The sequence below is a fragment of the Ranitomeya imitator genome, chromosome 5, assembly GCF_032444005.1.
Source record: "Ranitomeya imitator isolate aRanImi1 chromosome 5, aRanImi1.pri, whole genome shotgun sequence".
Taxonomy (NCBI): Eukaryota; Metazoa; Chordata; class Amphibia; order Anura; family Dendrobatidae; genus Ranitomeya; species Ranitomeya imitator.
The window spans coordinates 55919858-55940081 of NC_091286.1; the positions used below are offsets into that span (position 1 = coordinate 55919858).

A 20224-nucleotide genomic window follows, 5' to 3' on the forward strand; every position below is an offset into this window, starting at 1 on the left:
CTAGACAGAGCATCCGCCTTCACATTTTTAGAGCCCGGAAGGTACGAAATCACAAAATCGAAGCAGGCAAAAAATAACGACCAACGGGCCTGTCTAGGATTCAAGCGCTTGGCAGACTCGAGATAAGTAAGGTTCTTATGATCAGTCAATACCACCACGCGATGCTTAGCTCCTTCAAGCCAATGACGCCATTCCTCGAATGCCCACTTCATGGCCAGCAACTCTCGGTTGCCCACATCATAATTACGCTCAGCAGCCGAAAACTTTCTGGAAAAGAAAGCACATGGTTTCAACACTGAGCAACCAGAACCTCTCTGTGACAAAACCGCCCCTGCTCCAATCTCAGAAGCATCAACCTCGACCTGGAACGGAAGAGAAACATCTGGTTGACACAACACAGGGGCAGAACAAAAACGATGCTTCAACTCCTGAAAAGCTTCCACAGCAGCAGAAGACCAATTAACCAAATCAGCACCCTTCTTGGTCAAATCGGTCAATGGTTTGGCAATGCTAGAAAAATTACAGATGAAGCGACGATAAAAATTAGCAAAGCCCAGGAATTTTTGCAGACTTTTCAGAGATGTCGGCTGAGTCCAATCCTGGATGGCTTGGACCTTAACCGGATCCATCTCGATAGTAGAAGGGGAAAAGATGAACCCCAAAAATGAAACTTTCTGCACACCGAAGAGACACTTTGATCCCTTCACAAACAAAGAATTAGCACGCAGGACCTGGAAAACCATTCTGACCTGCTTCACATGAGAGTCCCAATCATTTGAGAAGATCAAAATGTCATCCAAGTAAACAATCAGGAATTTATCCAGATACTCACGGAAGATGTCATGCATAAAAGACTGAAACACAGATGGAGCATTGGCAAGTCCAAACGGCATCACTAGATACTCAAAATGACCCTCGGGCGTATTAAATGCAGTTTTCCATTCATCTCCTTGCCTGATTCTCACCAGATTATACGCACCACGAAGATCTATCTTAGTGAACCAACTAGCCCCCTTAATCCGAGCAAACAAGTCAGATAACAATGGCAAGGGATACTGAAATTTAACAGTGATCTTATTAAGAAGGCGGTAATCAATACACGGTCTCAGCGAACCATCCTTCTTGGCTACAAAAAAGAACCCTGCTCCCAGTGGTGATGACGATGGGCGAATATGTCCCTTCTCCAGGGATTCCTTCACATAACTGCGCATAGCGGCGTGTTCAGGCACGGATAAATTAAATAATCGACCTTTAGGGAATTTACTACCAGGAATCAAATTGATAGCACAATCACAATCCCTATGCGGAGGTAGGGCATCGGACTTGGGCTCTTCAAATACATCCTGATAATCAGACAAGAACTCTGGGACCTCAGAAGGAGTGGATGACGAAATAGACAAAAATGGAACATCACCATGTACCCCCTGACAACCCCAGCTGGATACCGACATAGAGTTCCAATCCAATACTGGATTATGGGTTTGCAGCCATGGCAACCCCAACACGACCACATCATGCAGATTATGTAGCACCAGAAAGCGAATAACTTCCTGATGTGCAGGAGCCATGCACATGGTCAGCTGGGTCCAGTACTGAGGTTTATTCTTGGCCAAAGGTGTAGCATCAATTCCTCTCAATGGAATAGGACACCGCAAAGGCTCCAAGAAAAACCCACAACGTTTAGCATAATCCAAATCCATCAGATTCAGGGCAGCGCCTGAATCCACAAACGCCATGACAGAATACGATGACAAAGAGCATATCAAGGTAATGGACAGAAGGAATTTGGATTGTACAGTACCAATGGCGGCAGACCTATCGAACCGCTTAGTGCGCTTAGGACAATCAGAAATAGCATGAGTGGAATCACCACAGTAGAAACACAGACCATTCAGACGTCTGTGTTCTTGCCGTTCAACTCTGGTCATAGTCCTATCGCACTGCATAGGCTCAGGTTTAATCTTAGACAATACCGCCAAATGGTGCACAGATTTACGCTCGCGCAAGCGTCGACCGATCTGAATGGCCAAAGACATAGACTCATTCAAACCAGCAGGCATAGGAAAACCCACCATGACATCCTTAAGAGCCTCAGAGAGACCCTTTCTGAACAAAGCTGCCAGCGCAGATTCATTCCACAGAGTGAGTACTGACCACTTCCTAAATTTCTGACAATATACTTCTATATCATCCTGACCCTGGCACAAAGCCAGCAAATTTTTCTCAGCCTGATCCACTGAATTAGGCTCATCGTAAAGTAATCCGAGCGCCAGGAAAAACGCATTGACATTACTCAATGCAGGGTCTCCTGGCGCAAGAGAAAATGCCCAGTCCTGAGGGTCACCGCGCAAAAAAGAAATAATAATCAAAACCTGTTGAATAGGATTACCAGAAGAATGAGGTTTCAAGGCCAGAAATAGCTTACAATTATTTTTGAAATTAAGAAACTTAGTTCTATCACCAAAAAACAAATCAGGAATAGGAATTCTTGGTTCTAACATAGATTTATGATCAATAGTATCTTGAATCCTTTGTACATGTGTAACGAGATTATCCATTGAAGAGCACAGACCCTGAATATCCATGTCCACACCTGTGTCCTGAAACACCCAAATGTCTAGGGGAAAAAAAAGACTGAACACAGAGCTGAGAAAAAAATAAGGTGTCAGAACTTCTTTTTTCCCTCTATTGAGAATCATTAGGCTGGCTCCTTGTACTGTTATGTAGGCAATCCAGTGACACAGTGTGCCAGCAATCAGAGCACATACTGTGATCTGACAATAACCCAAAAACAATAGAACGAGCTCTGAGACGTGGAATCTCTGTAGACCGCAATACCTGAACCTAACCTAAACACAACTAAAGGCAGCTGTGGATTGCGCCTGACACTACCTATGCAACTCGGCACAGCCTGAGGAGCTGACTAGCCTGAAGATAGAAAAACAAGCCTGACTTGCCTCAGAGAAATACCCCAAAGGAAAAGGCAGCCCCCCACATATAATGACTGTTAGCAAGATGAAAAGACAATAATAATATGCAGATATACGAGTGACGGGCTGTAATATGCAGATATACGAGTGACGGGCTGTAATATGCAGATATACGAGTGACGGGCTGTAATATGCAGATATACGAGTGACGGGCTGTAATATGCAGATATATGAGTGACTGGCTGTAATATGCAGATATACGAGTGACGGGCTGTAATATGCAGATATACGAGTGATGGCCTGTAATATGCAGATATACGAGTGACGGGCTGTAATATGCAGATATACGAGTGACGGGCTGTAATGTGCAGATATACGAGTGACGGGCTGTAATATGCAGATATATGAGTGACGGGCTGCAATATGCAGATATATGAGTGACGGGCTGTAATATGCAGATACACGAGTGACGGGCTGTAATATGAAGATATACGAGTGATGGGCTGTAATATGCAGATATACGAGTGACGGGCTGTAATATGCAGATATATGAGTGACGGGCTGTAATATGCAGATATATGAGTGACCGGCTGTAATATGCAGATATATGAGTGACGGGCTGTAATATGCAGATATATGAGTACGAGTGATGGGCTGTAATATGCAGATATACGAGTGACGGGCTGAAATATGCAGATATATGAGTGACGGGCTGTTATATGCAGATATATGAGTGACGGGCTGTAATATGCAGATATACGAGTGACGGGCTGTAATATGCAGATATATGAGTGACGGGCTGTAATATGCAGATATATGAGTGGCGGGCTGTAATATGCAGATATATGAGTACGAGTGATGGGCTGTAATATGCAGATATATGAGTGACGGGCTGTTATATGCAGATATATGAGTGACGGGCTGTAATATGCAGATATACGAGTGACGGGCTGTAATATGCAGATATATGAGTGACGGGCTGTAATATGCAGATATATGAGTGGCGGGCTGTAATATGCAGATATATGAGTACGAGTGATGGGCTGTAATATGCAGATATATGAGTGACGGGCTGTAATATGCAGATATATAAGTGACGGGCTGTAATATGCAGATATATGAGTGGCGGGCTGTAATATGCAGATATATGAGTACGAGTGATGGGCTGTAATATGCAGATATACGAGTGACGGGCTGTAATATGCAGATATATGAGTGACGGGCTGTAATATGCAGATATACGAGTGACGGGCTGTAATATGCAGATATATGAGTGACGGGCTGTAATATGCAGATATACGAGTGACGAGCCGGAAATATGCAGATATACGAGTGACGGGCTGTAATATGCAGATATATGAGTGACGGGCTGTAATGTGCAGATATATGAGTGACGGGCTGTAATATGCAGATATACGAGTGACGGGCTGTAATATGCAGATATACGAGTGACGGACCGGAAATATGCAGATATACGAGTGAGGGGCTGTAATATGCAGATATATGAGTGACGGGCTGTAATATGCAGATATACGAGTGACGGGCTGTAATATGCAGATATATGAGTGAAGGGCTGTAATATGCAGATATACGAGTGACGGGCTGTAATATGCAGATATACGAGTGACGGGCTGTAATATGCAGATATACGAGTGACGGGCTGTAATATGCAGATATACGAGTGACGGGCTGTAATATGCAGATATACGAGTGACGGGCTGTAATATGCAGATATATGAGTGACTGGCTGTAATATGCAGATATACGAGTGACGGGCTGTAATATGCAGATATACGAGTGATGGCCTGTAATATGCAGATATACGAGTGACGGGCTGTAATATGCAGATATATGAGTGACTGGCTGTAATATGCAGATATACGAGTGACGGGCTGTAATATGCAGATATACGAGTGATGGCCTGTAATATGCAGATATACGAGTGACGGGCTGTAATATGCAGATATACGAGTGACGGGCTGTAATGTGCAGATATACGAGTGACGGGCTGTAATATGCAGATATATGAGTGACGGGCTGCAATATGCAGATATATGAGTGACGGGCTGTAATATGCAGATACACGAGTGACGGGCTGTAATATGAAGATATACGAGTGATGGGCTGTAATATGCAGATATACGAGTGACGGGCTGTAATATGCAGATATATGAGTGACGGGCTGTAATATGCAGATATATGAGTGACGGGCTGTAATATGCAGATATATGAGTGACGGGCTGTAATATGCAGATATATGAGTACGAGTGATGGGCTGTAATATGCAGATATACGAGTGACGGGCTGAAATATGCAGATATATGAGTGACGGGCTGTTATATGCAGATATATGAGTGACGGGCTGTAATATGCAGATATACGAGTGACGGGCTGTAATATGCAGATATATGAGTGACGGGCTGTAATATGCAGATATATGAGTGGCGGGCTGTAATATGCAGATATATGAGTACGAGTGATGGGCTGTAATATGCAGATATACGAGTGACGGGCTGTAATATGCAGATATATGAGTAACGGGCTGTAATATGCAGATATACGAGTGACGGGCTGTAATATGCAGATATATGAGTGACGGGCTGTAATATGCAGATATACGAGTGACGAGCCGGAAATATGCAGATATACGAGTGACGGGCTGTAATATGCAGATATATGAGTGACGGGCTGTAATGTGCAGATATATGAGTGACGGGCTGTAATATGCAGATATACGAGTGACGGGCTGTAATATGCAGATATACGAGTGACGGACCGGAAATATGCAGATATACGAGTGAGGGGCTGTAATATGCAGATATATGAGTGACGGGCTGTAATGTGCAGATATATGAGTGACGGGCTGTAATATGCAGATATACGAGTGACGGGGCTGTAATATGCAGATATACGAGTGATGGGCTGTAATATGCAGATATACGAGTGACGGGGCTGTAATATGCAGATATACGAGTGACGGGCTGTAATATGCAGATATATGAGTGACGGGCTGTAATATGCAAATATATGAGTGACGGGCTGTAATATGCAGATATACGAGTGACGGGCTGTAATATGCAGATATACGAGTGACGGGCTGTAATATGCAGATACACGAGTGACGGGCTGTAATGTGCAGATATACGAGTGACGGGCTGTAATATGCAGATATACGAGTGACGGGCTGTAATATGCAGATATACGAGTGACGGGCTGTAATATGCAGATATACGAGTGACGGGCTGTAATATGCAGATATACGAGTGACGGGCTGTAATATGCAGATATACTAGTGACGGGCTGTAATATGCAGATATACGAGTGACAGGCTGTAATATGCAGATATACGAGTGACGGGGCTGTAATATGCAGATATACGAGTGACGGGGCTGTAATATCCAGGTATATGAGTGACGGGCTGTAATATGCAGATATATGAGTACGAGTGATGGGCTGTAATATGCAGATATACGAGTGACGGGCTGTAATATGCAGATATACGAGTGACGGGCTGTAATATGCAGATATACGAGTGACGGGCTGTAATGTGCAGATATACGAGTGACGGGCTGTAATATGCAGATATATGAGTGACGGGCTGTAATATGCAGATATATGAGTGACGGCCTGTAATATGCAGATATATGAGTGACGGGCTGTAATATGCAGATATATGAGTGACGGGCTGTAATATGCAGATATATGAGTGACGGGCTGTAATATGCAGATATATGAGTGACGGGCTGTAATATGCAGATACACGAGTGACGGGCTGTAATATGCAGATATACGAGTGACGGGCTGTAATATGCAGATACACGAGTGACGGGCTGTAATATGCAGATATACTAGTGACGGGCTGTAATATGCAGATACACGAGTGACGGGCTGTAATATGCAGATATACGAGTGACGGGCTGTAATATGCAGATATACGAGTGACGGGCTGTAATATGCAGATATATGAGTGACGGGCTGTAATATGCAGATATATGAGTGACGGGCTGTAATATGCAGATATATGAGTGACGGGCTGTAGTATGCAGATATATAGCTCCATGCACCTTGTACACATGCGGCTCTGCTCCGTACACCTCGTACACACGCGGCTCCGCTTCATACATCTCATAGACACACACGACTCCGCTCCATACACCTTGCTTATACGGCTCTGCTCCGTACACCTCATACACACACATCGCTCCGCTCCATACACCTCGTACACACACACGGCTCCGCTCCATACACCTTTCACACCCAGTTTCGCTCCGTACACCTCATACACACACGGCTCCTCTCCATACACCTTGCACACACCCAGTTCCGCTCCGTACACCTCGTACACACACGGCTCCGCTCCATACACCTTGCACACACCGAGTTCCGCTCCGTACACCTCATACACACACGGCTCCTCTCCATACATCTTGCACACACAGAGTTCCGCTCCGTACACACGGCTCCGCTCCATAGACACCCAGCTCCGCTCTGTACACACCCAGCTCCGCTCCATACACCTTGCACACACCCAGTTCCACTCTGTACACCTCATACACACACAGCTCCGCTCTGTACACACCCAGCTCCGCTCCATACACCTTGCACACACCCAGTTCCGCTCTGTACACCTAGTACACACACGGCTCCACTCCGTACGCACACGGCTCCGCTCCGTACACACCCAGCTCCGCTCCATACACCTTGCACACACCCAGTTCCGCTCTGTACACCTAGTGCACACACGGCTCCACTCCGTACACACACGGCTCCGCTCCGTACACACCCAGCTCCGCTCCATACACCTTGCACACACCCAGTTCCGCTCTGTACACCTAGTACACACACGGCTCCGCTCCGTACACACCCAGCTCCGCTCCATACACACCCAGTTCCGCTCTGTACACCTAGTACACACAGGGCTCCGCTCCGTACACACCAAGCTCCGCTCCATACACCTTGCACTCACCCAGTTCCGCTCTGTACACCTCGTACACACACGGCTCTGCTACATCCACACAAACCACTCTTGACCCCACACAAAAGCCTACCCTCCTCCAGCACCATGAGAACGAGCAGAGTCCTGCACTACACAGAGGCCCTTCATCATGTGACTCCTGACTCCTCCCCTCCTGTGACGTCATCACAGGTCCTATCCGCACAGAGCAGCGGCATCAACAGCTGTGGTGTGCGGCTCTCTGCGGTGGAGGGGCTCTGCTGTGTGGTAGTTACGCCGCTGGGATTCGACGCGCAGAACTTTCTCTGATCCAGCTGTGAATTTGACAGCCAGCTCAGAGAACGGGACTCTCTCAGTGTGGGGGTGGCAGAATACCGCCGACGAGGAGCCTCCTAGGACCGCCGCATCATCAGGCGGCCCGCTGGCGACCCCCTGTCGGCTGCGCCCGGGGCACATGCCCCGGCTGCCCCCCCTGGATACCCCACTGCTACATGGCTTGATTTTATAATTAAAGGGCTTGTTCAGGTTTGAGATGAAAGTTCGCAGTCACGCTATGTGAGTGCAGGCTTCTAAATTCTCACAGCGCATACACTGCACAGTTTTAGGATTCCCCCTTGTCAGGACGACAGTAGACTGTCAAGTCAGCACAAGTATGTAATTTGTATACTTCTGGTCACATTATGACTAGGCATGAGTTAATTTTCATTGAGTGAAGCCATTCATGTCTAGTGACATCCCCCTGCTAGCCATGCTGTCTCATATATTTACCCCCTAACTCTCCATACTGCTTCCTCAGACATCCAAGGACTCCCCATACTGTGTCTGCACACATCCCATCACTCTCACTCCCCATACTGTCTGCATACATTTTTCCTCTTGCTACTCATACTGTGTGCTCACCTATCCCTCCACACACACCATAGCGTGTCTTCACCCATACCCCCACTCATTCACTATACTGTGTCCGCATACATTCCCCCTTCCCACACTAAATCTTCCCCGTTACACTAAATGTTTTGGGTCTTCAGCTCCACTGGTCTGGAGCACTTGCCACCAATGTTTTTTGTGTCTCATCTCGCCGAGTGACATCAGCAGCGTGATCACATGACCTTATCACGCTGCTGACATCGCCCTGAACCAGCGGACAGAGCTTCAGTTGTACTTGCAGTATGCGTCCTCCTGCCAGTAGCGCTTGGGGAACATGCCCCACCTGACACCCCTAGATACTCCTTTGGAGAGGTGTGCTTTCATTTTGGGGCAGACAAGCTATTGATCAATCGCACGTACAATGAATGCCTGGAAGTTAAAAAATGGAGGCCCAAGCATCTCCATTAGATTTTATTTTCCATCACTCCTCCATTTTCCTTTTATGTATATATACACTCCTCAAAAAAATAAAGGGAACATTAAAATACCATATCCTAGATATTTCTGAATGAAATATTCCAGTTGCATATTTTTATTCATTGCATAGTGGAATGTGTTCAGAACAATAAAACATAATCAAAAGTGGAAAATAAAATTACAGGCTGATCCAACTTCAATGTAAATGCCTCATGACAAGGAAAAGATGCTCAGTATTGTGTGTGGCCTCCACGTGCCTGTAAGTCCTCCCTACTGTACAACGCCTGGGCATGATTCCTGATGAGGCGGCGGATGGTCTCCTGAGGGATCTCCTCCCAGACCTGGACTAAAACATCTACCAACTCCTGGACAGTCTGTGGTGCAATGTGACATTGGTGGATGTAGTGAGACATGATGTCCCAGATGTGCTCAATCGGATTCAGGTCTGGTGAATAAGCGGGCCATTCCATAGCTTTAATGCCTTCATCTTGCAGGAACTGCTGACACACTCCAGCCATATGAGGTCTGGCATTATCCTGCATTAAGAGGAACCCAGAGCCAACCGCACCAGCATATGGTCTCACAAGGGGTCTGAGGATCTCATCTCGGTACCTAATGGCAGTCAGGCTTCCTCTGGCGAGCACATGGAGGGCTGTGCGGCCCTCCAAAGAAATGCCACCGCACACCATTACTGACCCACTGCCAAAGCGGTCATGCTGAAGGATGTTGCAGGCAGCAGAATGCTCTCCATGGCATCTCCAGACTCTGTCATTTCTGTCACGTGTGCTCAGTGTGAACCTGCTTTCATTTGTGAAGAGCACAGGGCGCCAGTGGCGAATTTGCCAATCCTGGTGTTCTGTGGCAAATGCCAAGCGTCCTGCATGGTGTTGGGCTGTGAGCCCAACCCCTATCTGTGGACGTCGGGCACTCAGACGATCCTCATGGAGTCGGTTTCTAACCGTTTGTGCAGACACATGCACATTTGTGGCCTGCTGGAGCTCATTTTGCAGGGCTCTGGCAGTGCTCCTCCTGTTCCTCCTTGCACAAAGGTGGAGGTAGCGGTTCTGCTGCTGGGTTGTTGCCTTCCTACGGCCCCCTCCACGTCTCCTGGTGTATTGGCCTGTCTCCTGGTAACTCCTCCAGCCTCTGGACACTACACTGACAGACACAGCAAACCACCTTGCCACAGCTCGCATTGATGTGCCATCCTGGAAAAGCTGCACTACCTGAGCCTCTTATGTGGGTTGTAGAGTACGTCTCTTGCTACCACAAGTGTGAAAGCACAACCAACATTCAAAAGTGACCAAAACATCAGCCAGAAAGCATTGGTACCGAGATGTGGTCTGTGGTTCCCACCTGCAGAACCACTCCTTTATTCAGTGTGTCTTGATAATTGCCAATAATTGTATCTGTTGTCTATTCCATTTGCACAACAACATGTGAAATTGATTGTCAAACAGTGTTGCTTCCTATGAGGACAGTTTAATTTCACAGAAGTCTGATTTACTTGGAGCTATATTCTGTTGTGTGTGCTCCCTTTATTTTTTTGAGCAGTGTGTGAAAAAAAATATGAATATATATATACATACATACATACATATATACAGTACAGACCAAAAGTTTGGACACACCTTCTCATTTAAAGATTTTTCTGTATTTTCATGACTGAAAATTGTACATTCACACTGAAGGCATCAAAACTATGAATTAACACACTTGGAATTATATACTTAACAAAAAAAGTGTGAAACAACTGAAAAAATGTTTTATATTCTGGGTTCTTCAAAGTGGCCACCTTTTGCTTTGATGACTGCTTTGCACTCTCTTGGCATTCTCTTGATGAGCTTCAAGAGGCAGTCACTGGAAATGGTTTTCACTTCACAGGTGTGCCCTGTCAGGTTTAATAAGTGGGATTTCTTCTCTTATAAATGGGGTTGGGACCATCAGTTGTGTTGTGCAGAAGTCTGGTGGATACACAGCTGATAGTCCTACTGAATAGACTGTTAGAATTTGTATTATGACAAGAAAAAAGCAGCTAAGTAAAGAAAAACGAGTGGCCATCATTACTTTAAGAAATGAAGGTCGGTCAGTCTGAAAAATTGGGAAAACTTTGAAAGTGTCCCCAAGTGAAGTGGCAAAAACCATCAAGCGCTACAAAGGAACTGTCTCACATGAGGATCGCCCCAGGAAAGGAAGACCAAGAGTCACCTCTGCTTCTGAGGATAAGTTTATCCGAGTCACCAGCCTCAGAAATCACAGGTTAACAGCAGCTCAGATTAGAGACCAGGTCAATGCCACACAGAGTTCTAGCAGCAGACACATCTCTACAACAACTGTTAAGAGGAGACTTTGTGCAGCAGGCCTTCATGGTAAAATAGCTGTTAGGACACCACTGCTAAGGACAGGCAACAAGCAGAAGAGACTTGTTTAGGCTAAAGCACACAAGGAATGGACATTAGACCAGTGGAAATCTGTGCTTGGGTCTGATGAGTCCAAATTTGAGATCTTTGGTTCCAACCACCGTGTCTTTGTGCGACGTAGAAAAGGTGAACGGATGGACTGTACATGCCTGATTCCCACCGTGAAGCATGGAGGAGGAGGTGTGGGGGTGCTTTGCTGGTGTCACTGTTGGGGATTTATTCAAAATTGAAGGCATACTGAACCAGCATGGCTACCACAGCATCTTGCAGCGGCATGCTATTCCATCCGGTTTGCGTTTAGTTGGGCCATCATTTATTTTTCAACAGGACAATGACCCCAAACACACCTCCAGGCTGTGTAAGGGCTATTTGACCAAGAAGGAGAGTGATGGGGTGCTGCGCCAGATGACCTGGCCTCCACAGTCACCAGACCTGAACCCAATCGAGATGGTTTGGGATGAGCTGGACCACAGAGTGAAGGCAAAAGGGCCAACAAGTGCTAAGTATCTCTGGGAACTCCTGCAAGATTGTTGGAAGACCATTTCCGGTGACTACCTCTTGAAGCTCATCAAGAGAATGCCAAGAGTGTGCAAAGCAGTCATCAAAGCAAAAGGTGGCTACTTTGAAGAACCTAGAATATGACATATTTTCAGTTGTTTCACACTTTTTTTGTTAAGTATATAATTCCACATGTGTTAGTTCATAGTTTTGATGCCTTCAGTGTGAATGTACAATTTTCATAGTCCTGAAAATACAGAAAAATCTTTAAATGAGAAGGTGTGTCCAAACTTTTGCTCTGTACTGTGTGTGTATATGTATATACAGTTAGGTCCATATATTTTTGGACAGAGACAACATTTTTCTAATTTTGGTTATAAACATTGCCACAATGAATTTTAAACAAAACAATTCAGATGCAGTTGAAGTTCAGACTTTCAGCTTTCATTTGGGGGCATCCACATTAAAATTGGATGAAGGGTTTAGGAATTTCAGCTCTTTAACATGTACCACCCTGTTTTTAAATGGACCAAAAGTAATTGGACAGATTCAATAATTTTAAATAAAATGTTCATTTTTAGTACTTGGTTGAAAACCCTTTTTTGGCAATGACTGCCTGAAGTCTTGAACTCATGGACATCACCAGACGCTGTGTTTCCTCCTTTTTGATGCTCTTCCAGGCCTTCACTGTGGTGGTTTTCAGTTGCTGTTTGTTTGTGGCCTTCCTGTCTGAAGTTTAGTCTTTAACAAGTGAAATGCTTCTCAATTGGGTTGAGATCAGGTGACTGACTTGGCCATTCAATAATATTCCACTTCTTTAATAAACTCCTGGGTTGCTTTGGCATTATGTTTTGGGTCATTGGTCGTCGTTTCATACTACAGATGGACAATCAGTTTGGCTGCATTTGGCTGGATCTGAGCACTCAGTATGGCTCTGAATACCTCAGAATTCATTTGGCTGCTTCTGTCCTGTGTCACATCATCAATAAACACTAGTGACCCAGTGCCACTGGCAGCCATGCATGCCCAAGCCATCACACTGCCTCCACCGTGTTTTACAGATGATGTGGTATGCTTTGGATCATGAGCTGTACCACGACTTCGCCATACTTTTCTCTTTCCATCATTCTGGTAGAGGTTGATCTTGGTTTCATCTGTCCAAAGAATGTTCTTCCAGAACTGTGTTGGCTTTTTTAGATTTTTTTTTATCAAAGTCCAGTCTAACCTTTTTATTCTTGATGCTTATGAGTGGCTTGCACCGTGCAGTGAACCCTCTGTATTTACTTTCATGCAGTCTTCTCTTCTGGTAGATTTGAATATTGATACGCCGACCTCCTGGAGAGTGTTGTTCACTTGGTTGGTTGTTGTGAAGGGGTTTCTTTTCACCATGGAGATTATTCTGCGATCATCCACCACTGTTGTCTTCTGTGGGCGCCCAGGTCTTTTTGCATTGATGAGTTCACCAGTGCTTTCTTTATTTGTCAGGATGTACCAAACTGTAGATTTTGCCACTCCTAATATTGTAGCAATTTCTTGGATGGGTTTTTTCTGTTTTCTCAGCTTAGGGATGGCTTGTTTCTCCCGCATAGAGAGCTCCTTTGACCGCATGTTTACTTCACAGCAAAACCTTCCAAATGCAAGCAGCACACCTCAAATCAACTCCAGGCCTTTTATCTGCTTAATTGAGAATGACATAACGAAGGGATTGCCCACACCTGTCCATGAAATAGCATTGGAGTCAATTGTCCAATTACTTTTGGTCCTTTTAAAAACAGGGTGGCACATGTTAAGGAGCTGAAACTCCTAAACCCTTCATCCATTTTTAATGTGGATACCCTCAAATGAAAGCTGAAAGTCTGAACTTCAACTGCATCTGAGTTGTTTTGTTTAAAATTAATTGTGGTAATGTCTATAACCAAAATTAGAAAAATGTTGTCTCTGTCCAAATATATATGGACCTAACTGTATATATCAATATATATATTCGTCTAAGGGGCACTTCCGTCTGTTTGTCTGTCACGGAAATCCCAAGTCTCTGATTCAGCGACGGGCACAGTCCGAACGCCAAATGGCCTTTCCCTACTCCCCTGCAGTCAGTGCCCACTCCATACTCCCCCCCCCCCTTCCCCCCAGTAAGCGCCCGCCGTCCACATAGTGTTTTAGCAGTCCGTTAAACAGACTGCGTTACACCGAGGCATAACGCGTCCACCGATGTGGGTGGCGAGGCTGCCGCCAGCTTCCGCGAAACCGCTAAGTCATCTGGGTAATTTCGCAATGCATCTCTGGGAACGGAAGCTGGCAGCAGCCTCGCCGCTCGCGCGCATCTGTGGACGCTGGAGGGTGAGTATATAACTATTTTTTATTTTAATTCTTTTTTTTTATATATATACTACGTGGCTGTGTTTTATACTACGTGGCTGTGTTATATACTACGTGGCTGTACTATATCCTGCACCCCGAACCCCCGACATCCTGTGACCTATCAGTGACAGACGCAGTCCAGCCCCGGATTGACGTGGGATTTAAACCACGCTTCGCTGATTGGTCGCGATTTAAACACCACTTAAGTGATTGGTCGCGCACGTCCGGCCACAACCAATCAGCGATATTGGCGTGGTATTTAAACACCGCTTCGGTCATTGGTCGTGCCCGGTCGGCCGCGACCAATCAGAGACAGGCGCAGTCCGGCCGTGAATTGGTGCCAGATTTGAACCACGCTTCGCTGATCGGCCAGCCTCTTTCTGTCACGGATATTCATTGATCGCGGCCTCTGTCTGTCATGGAAATCCAAGTCACTGATTGGTCGCGGCAAAACAGCCACGACCAATCAGCGACGGGCACAGTCCGGAAAAAAATGGCCGCTCCTTTCTCCCCGCAGTCAGTGCCCGCTCCATACTCCCCTCCAGTCAGACCTCACACAGGGTTAATGGCAGCGCTAATGGACCGCGTTATGCCGCGGTGTAACGCACTCCATTAACGCTGCTATTAACCCTGTGTGACCAACTTTTTTACTATTGATGCTGCCTATGCAGCCTCAATAGTAAAAAGATCTAATGTTAAAAATAATTAAAAAAAATAAAAAAATCATCATATACTCACATTCCGGAGCCTTTCCCTCTCCTCGCGACGCTCCGGTGACCAGTCCATGCAAGCGGCAGGTTCCGGTGGCAAGGATGGTATGCGACAAGGACCTGCCATGACATCATGGTCATGTGACCGCGACGTCATCACAGGTCCTGCGAGAAAGACCTGCCTTGATGTCACGATCATGTGACCGCGACGTCATCACAGGTCCTGCGCCCATACCAACCCTGGGACCGGAAGCTGCCGCGTGCACCGCACACAGGGCCAGGACTTCAACGGAGGTTAAGTATATGTTTATTTTTTATTTTAAGTCTGTATACTACGTGGCTCTGTGCTGTATACTCCGTCGCTGTGCAATATAGTACGTGGCTGGGCAATATACTACGTGACTGGGCAATATACTACGTGGCTGGGCAATATTCTACGTGGCTGGGCAATATACTACGTGGCTGGGCAATATACTACGTGGACATGCATATTCTCGAAAACCCGATGCGCTAGAATCGGGCCAGCATCTAGTATATATATATATATATATATATATATATATATATATATATATATATATATATATGTATGTATGTATGTATGTATGTGTGTGTGTGTGTGTGTGTGTGTATATATATATATATATATGTGTATGTATGTATATATATATATATACACACATATACACACAGGGTGGTCCAAAAGTAGGTTGACAGAAAATAGCATTTATTTTGATTTATTTCTATTATTTATTTTGAATTTTTATTCTGTTAAACCAGAGAGTTATGTGACACATCAGCACAATTTTGTAATTTTTGTTAGGAAGTTATAAGGGTTAAAAGTTGACCAGCGATTTCTCATTTTTACAACAAAATTTACAAAACCATTTTTTTTAGGGACCACCTCACATTTGAAGTCAGTTTGAGGGGTGTACAAGACAGAAAATACCCAAAAGTGATACCAATCTAAAAACTGCACCCCTCAAGGTGCTCATAACCACATTCAAGAAGTTTATTAACCCTTCAGGTGTTTCACGGCAGCAGAAGCAACATGGAAGAAAAAAATGAACATTTAACTTTTCAGTCACAAAAATTATTTTTAGCAACAATTCTTTTATTTTCCCAAGGGTAAAAGGAGAAAGTGGACCTCAAAAGTTGTTGTCCAGTTTGTCCTGAGTACGCTGATACCCCATATGTGGGACTAAACCACTGTTTGGGCACACGTCTGAGCTCGGAAGAGAAGTAGTGACGTTTTGGAATGCAGACTTTGATGGAATGGTCTGCGGGCGTCATGTTGCGTTTGCAAAGTCCCTGATGTGCCTAAAGAAACCCCCCACAAGTGACTCCATTTTGGAAACTAGACCCCCCAAACAACTTATCTAGATGTGTGGTGAGAACATTGAACCTCAAAAAACATGTTTGATAAATCTCCCCCTTCATAACCCTATTACACATACTGTCCACCTACTTTTGGACCACCATGTGTATATGTGTACATATGTACAAAGTGACAAGAAAATCTAAATACGTCCTATTTAAACTTCTATGGTTTTACGTATAGTGGGATAAAAAAAATCTGGTCCTTACAAGGGCTTAACGTTTAGTGGATACGGCTGCAGATACAAAACAACACGTGACAAATTACACTTTGTCATAATTTAACAAAATCAAGACCAAAATGCGGAAGCAGTGTGTGAAAAATGTAGTATACCCTTACTGCTTCCATATGAATTTAGGGTGTAAGTAGTGGCCAGATTCTGCTAATCGAATACCCTGGATTAATGGTTTATCAGCAAGTGTGAACACCTCTATAGAAACAGTTTTGGCAGGATGCTGATCTGGAGAATTCAGGCATGTGTTAACACTATGCAAAAGAGGAAAGACATCAGCAGTGATCATAGAGAATCAATTGTTGTTGCCCAACTATCTGGAAAAAGTTTCCAAATTTTTTAGAGCCCATCATTCCACAATGAGAAAGATTACATGCATATATCTAGAATTTACTGCCATTAACTCTTAGGAAACTTTTATTCTCAATACCCAGGTAATGATTGAAGCCCTCCAGGTAAACAACTTGTCTCCGGTCTTTCTTACATGCACGACCTTGTGATTCACACATACAGTTTAGCTGAACTGAAAGTCGGTCTCTCTGTTACACCTGTATGCAGTGTGACAGACAGGAGAGCAGGAGCAGACATGTCCCAATTGCAGTAACCTGTCTCTTGTGTCTTTGTTGGTTAATAGTTCATTTAGATGGGCCAATATGATGACATATGATGTATATGTATGAGCGGCTCCGTTGACCTTGATCAGCTCTTCCTCTTCCGGGCTGTCCTGTTGACGGGGTGTGACTGTTGATGTCATGTTGATTGACAGCCACCTCCCTGCAGTTATGCAATCAGGCCCCACCAACACACCAGAGCGGAGGAGAAGCTGCTACTCTGTCTACATGACATCAGCAGAAGCTGCTGAATCGCCGGCAGGAGCGGTCTGTGACCACTGTGCATCCATGGAAATTGACGCCAGGCACGAGAGGCAGCTAGTTAGCAAGTTAGTAAGTTCTTACGCTCATAGTAAAATAATTACATAGGCCCGGATTCTTTAATAACAGAAGTATGTGTTCTCAAAGTGACAACACTGGTAATACAAAAATAAATAAATAAAATTGAGGATTGATTTAGGCTAGAATAACACATGTATGACGCACGCAATACAGAAGTGGACCAGCAGGAAGAAGGGAACGTTCTCACTGCTGGCTTTAAAAACTGCATAAAAAACTTTATGTATATTTCAGCCTAAGGCTATGTTCACACTTTGTATTTTTGGTGAATAAAACGAACTTTATTAAGCATGCACTGTAGACAAATGACACATCTATTCAGCGCCCCCAGAAAAGCAGAGAAAACACAGCAAAACCTGCTTTTTGTAAGCAGCTTCTTTACCGCCAAGAGAGCAGGTTTTGCCTGTAGAAATTGAATTCTTGTTCATTTTAAGTCAGAGTTTGGAGGCTTCACTTACCGTAACCCACTCTCCTTTTTTCAAGCTTATGAAAATATTTTTTTATTCTTTTTTTTTTTTTTTTTTTTTTTGGGGGGGGGGGAGGGGGGGAGGGTCTTATCCAAGCAGAACAATTGCAAGGTTTGCTGTCCCATTACTTGGGACTCTATGAATCCAGTTGAGATCACTGAGTGTTCTTAACCTTACTAATAAAGTCTCCCAGCCTAAGACCTTTCCTTGTTCCTTTAAAAGCTTGCACCTTCTGACTAGTCAGATAATGTAAGAAGCTGCGGGCTGTGTTTTACTGAAATAACATGACCAGGTTAAAAGGATTTTCTCATCATTATTAATGGTTCAAATTGCAAAGTGGTTGTGAAGACAAGCTACTTTGCCATTTACTTATTGGTGAAAAAAATATCCATTCTCAAGAACTGAGAGATGTCTAATGTTATTGTTTACTGTTCATTGCCTAGGTTACCGGCCACTCTGCAGTGTATCAGCAGTAGCTGGTCTCCTAGGGCAAGGAACACAGCACTTACAAGCTGTTCCCTATAGAGCTTGGAAACACTGCTCTAACGCTGGCCTGATCATTGGATCCGGGCAGCTTCAGTGCCATTGCGCTCCTCCAATGCTGCAGAGGCAAAGCACCCAACATCAGAGTGCCCAGAATATGGGCCAGCGATACCACAAACTATCAGTCAAGCAGGAGGCTGGGGAGCAATGCTTTCCTGAAAATCAACACTTTAGCTTTATCTATGCTCAGTATAGTTAATCAACAGCAAATCAGTGGAGGTCCGACGCCCAGCACCCCTGCGATTAGCTGATTGAAGAGGCCGCTGTGGTCTAGAAGTGACACATCTCTATTAATTGTGCAGTGGCCATGGATGACACTGCAAAGCTTCTCCTATACATTCTGTGGCCTCTCAATCCACTGATCGGTGGGAGTCGGACCCCAACACATCCGCTATTGATTACTTATTCCATGTATGCTATAAAAACAATATGAGCAGCAGATGACATTGGTTGATACGAAAGATATTCATAGAATAGATGTAATCTGGCTCAGTCGTTAAATAAATATATATATATATATTTTTAGCTCTGTGTTTATACGATTGAGCATGTATAAAAACAACATTGTCTGTCACACAAGCACTTTCATATCTCACCAAAGTAGATATCTGATGACTAGTTAATGTATTCTAACATATACCAGGCGACGTCTCGGACTCCCTTTCTTTCCTTGCTCCCTGGGTTTGCCATGATTTTGGTTTATTGTAATCCTGGAATGAGATCACCATTACCCTGAGCCTGGATTCTGCTCGGCCTATTCTGTTTTGCTCAGCATGCACCAGAGCAGAGTTAAAATCTTTATTCATTTCATTTAAAATGTTCCTTTTGTTCTCCTTATCATGTTCTAGCTTTCCCAAGGATATATGCCTTGAATGAAAAGTCACATGTGCATTACTAATTGTGTGCCATTGTATTTACTGTTCCAAGTGGTGGCACTGTGAAGCTACTAATTCTTTTGCTTCACTTGATGTATAATAATCTAAGTGCCTTTGATAGCAGTGAAACAGTATTAATTGTTTTGTACATTTCTTGGTCATTCTTCTTAGGTGGTCTTCATAATCTATTAGAACTTTCAGCCAGATTTTTGTAATGTCATGCCTCCAGCGGCGATTAAATTGGTAATTAATGAACAGACTTTGGCAATGTAAACCCCATCCCGTTAATTTTCTCCTTTTGAGTTTTTAGAAGTTGTCGTCTCTGTCAGAAAGCATTGCGCCATCTTGCCGGAGCCCCTTGGCATGGAACCACAAAAGCTTGATTTTTTTTTTTTCTTCATCTATTAGCAGATCAGAGCGGTAATTTCACAGTATTTTGGTCAGGGTAATTATAGTGGCAAGTACTGAGCAGGGTGGGGAATTCACAGAGAAAGTCCAGAAATACCAGGTGAGCCTCCTTGTGTTCACTGGGACGTTATGATCAGTTTAATTGGTCTTTGTT

The 20224-nt window shown here is 44.5% G+C and overlaps 1 protein-coding gene and 1 long non-coding RNA gene across 8 annotated transcripts in view; one reads left to right on the forward strand and one right to left on the reverse strand.

The window, feature by feature from the left end:
- EHBP1 (EH domain binding protein 1) overlaps positions 1 to 20224 on the forward strand; it is a 473001-nt gene that overhangs the window by 287325 nt on the left and 165452 nt on the right. The gene's annotated exons all lie outside the window — the stretch shown is intronic.
- The window catches only part of LOC138681295 (uncharacterized), a 67791-nt gene continuing 65935 nt past the window's right edge, over positions 18369 to 20224 (reverse strand). Inside the window, exon 5 of the long non-coding RNA XR_011321907.1 lies at positions 18369 to 20224. This exon is cut by the window's right edge and continues 247 nt beyond it. This is a non-coding gene — a long non-coding RNA (uncharacterized lncRNA).